Source organism: Marmota monax, unplaced genomic scaffold (genome assembly GCF_021218885.2).
Source record: "Marmota monax isolate L192 unplaced genomic scaffold, Marmota_monax_Labrador192_F-V1.1 WCK01_AAM20220418_F8-fsc00615, whole genome shotgun sequence".
Lineage (NCBI taxonomy): Eukaryota > Metazoa > Chordata > Mammalia > Rodentia > Sciuridae > Marmota > Marmota monax.
The window spans coordinates 143898-146974 of record NW_026695016.1 but is presented as its reverse complement, the minus strand read 5'-3'; the positions used below and the strand labels follow the sequence as shown (position 1 = coordinate 146974).

Below are 3077 nucleotides of genomic sequence, written 5' to 3'. Positions count from 1 at the left end.
AAGAATGCTAGTAAAATTCAACAAGCCACCACATTCAGAAATGTCTCAGAAGGAATCCACAAATTAGAAGTTGAGGACATACCTGCATTAGAAGAAAATAATGTCTGTAGAATTGTCAAAATTGTACAATTCCATGCAGTAAAATTCAAAGAAACAGGCATCACAATGGTTTCTCTGATGCACACAGCCAGGAAAGTCTTTTCTACATGCTGAAACACTTGCCCATAAAGGAGTCAGAATTCAAGAGACCTTCTGGTTAAAGGGCTGAAGGGTAGTGAGACTGTACCTGTTTAGCCAATCCCAGGATCCCAGCAGGAATCTGGGAACCCTGAAGGTAAAGCAATAGTCTTCAAACTTGGAAATGAATATAAGTCACCTGGAACATTTTAAAAACTAACAATTCCTCACCTCCTCAACTGAAATTTTGACTTCCTAACTGAAACTTACTCTGAGCCCCATCAAACCAGAGCACTTAGGATACCCGTGGAGGGTATTTTTGTACTAAAGTACTCAAGGAAGTCAGACCATGAACTCCAAAGAAGAAAATGCACAGATTTGGGTCATCAACCTCCATATCTGTGCAGTGATGAACTCCTGGACTAGGCAGGGGAACAGCTCCCTGCAACATGATATTGCAGTTTGCACAAGGTTAGTCTTGGTGTCTACAGTGTGCTCTGTGGTTGAGGTTGGCACTACTACTGGACAGAGTGGGACAGTGAGAAGACACAATGCAAAACCCCAAATCCCAATCAAGGGAGTGCTTGGGAGTCACAACTGGGATGAATGGCTGTTGACTCTTATTATTAATGATTTTGCCCTTAATACTCAGTTTTAAAGATTTTAACTATCCGTAGCAAAACCAGCTGGAGATTATCTTGATTGCATAAATTTGATATACCAATTTCAAAGGGCAAAAATCTGTTAGTATAAATGCAAAAGTTACTGGATTCTATAAAATTCTCAAATTCCATATTCAAATTGTTAAAAGGCAATCAAGCATGAAATTGAAAAAAAGTTTTTGTTCACAAACTTGTTCACATGAATTACTAAAATTTTGTTAACTGTCAAAAATTCTGTTGGCAGAGGTCCTTCTCCCATCCCCGCCCTGGACCTAGTGTTGTCTGCTCCCCCTAGGGTGCCATGGCCTCAGCTCCTGCACCAGCTGCTTCACACCCTGGAAAGCGAAGGTGAGGTGGCAGTGGGCCCAGAGGCCGAGCAGTTCCCAGAGACCTCCGAGCTGGAGGATGCCACCGCCTAGGACCTGTCCTCCTGTCTCAGCAGCACCCTCAGCTTCACCAGCGCTGAGCACAACAAGGAGGCCGGCCCGACTGTCTCCCTGGACAGACAACGCGAGAAGACAGAGCGGAGTCCCTCACCTGATGGGCAGCGAGGCAGTCAATTCGTGGCCCGGCAGCTACAGGATTTCTGGAAGAAATCTCAAGACACTCTGGCGGGTGCTCTTTTAGGTGACCAGCGCCAATGTTGTCAAGGACCCGCGCTCCAATTCTACACCCTCGCCATGATGTGTCCAGGGCTACCAGATCGCCAGCCAGCCCAGATCTCTTGCCGCTTCTCAGACTTTGAGCAGCTGCATCGAAACCTGCAGCTGCAGTTTTGGGGCCCAATGGCTGCCATCTCCTTCCCCCCTTATAGGCCTGCACCAGAATTTTACTGAAGAAATGATTGCCGGCCTTAGCAGAGCCTTTGGACATTTGTTTGGGCCACCTGCAAGCCGTGCCTGAGCTACGCCATGTCCCAGATCTGCAGGACTTCTTTGTGCTGCCAGAGCTGTAGAGGGCACAGAGCCTCACCTGTTCCGGCTTCTATCGTGAGGCCCTGGCACTCTGGGCCAATGCCTGACAGCTGCAGACCCAGCTGGATGCCCCACTTGGGCCCAGACTGTCCTCTGCTGACCCTAGCCTGGCTGGCTGTGTGCCACCAGGAGCTGGAGGACCCTGTGGAGGCCTAGGCCTGCTGTGAGAAGACCCTGCAGCTGTTGGGAGAAAAGAGCCCCCATTCTTTCCTGGCACCCTTCCTAGAGGCTCATGCCTGGCTCCCCTGGCACCTAAGTCTGGACAAAGGCCACTCAGAGTCCCTGCTCCAGGACCTGCAGGAAGCAGGCCTTACCCCTATGCCACTCCCAGTCTCAAAGTATTGCTCATCAAGGAGGTGCTAGGCTAACCCTCACCTAATCTTAAATCCACTGTGGGGAGAAGGGCTGCCCCGGATTTGGGGAGCAGGGGACTGAAGAGGAGGACATGGAAAGCAGCTAGAAAGCTGCAGGGGTACTGAGAGCCCCCAGAAATTCCACAGAGAATTTGCAGTAGACAGAAGAAATTTTGTTGTTGACTTGGGCTGAGGACAAGCTTTGGCTGGGGGTTGGTACCCAGGGAATGGTACAAGGAGGAAGTCTGACACAGCCCCTCTAGCTTATTCACAGCCAGGGGCCATGGCCCAGGTCAGGATGAATGTGTTCTTTTCCATGGGCCTCTAAGCCAGCAAGTCAGCCTGACTGAAGTCTTGCAGTTGAGAGCCAGAGGAAGGGCTGTAGTTCTGGCCCAAGGAAATTAAAGACCAGCCACTCCAGGAAAAAAAAAAAAATAATTCTGTTAATTATGCTACAATAGAAACCCAAACACATTTCAAGGGTGCATATGTATATTTGTGTATGTGTATGTGTGTGTATCTAGTAAATGCTAAATTAACTGTTAATTATATGATTATAATCATGTTGATTTAATCATTCCACATTATAGATATGTACCTTTTAAATGTATACAATTATTATTTGTCAATTAAAAATAATATTGTTTTAGCTTTTCTTTTTCTTTCTTTTTTTTTTTTTGTCACTGTGACCAAAGTACCTGACAACAACTACTTAGAGAAGTAAATATTTATTTTGGATCATAGTTTTAGAGGTTCAGTCCATGATTAGCCGACTCCATAGCTCTGGGCCCAAGGTGAGGCAGAGCATCATGGTGGTGGAAGGCATAGCAGAGGAAAGCAGCTCAAGACTTGACAGCAAGTAGGAGAAAGAGAGAAAGCATATTTCTCTTCCCAGGGATAAAATATAAACC

General features: G+C 46.8%; 1 pseudogene; it reads left to right on the top strand.

Annotated features, from left to right (window-relative positions):
* The first annotated feature begins 526 nt into the window (after positions 1–526).
* Positions 527–2633, top strand: LOC124081414 (sorting nexin-21-like; annotated as a pseudogene).
* Positions 2634–3077: the final 444 nt, after the last annotated feature.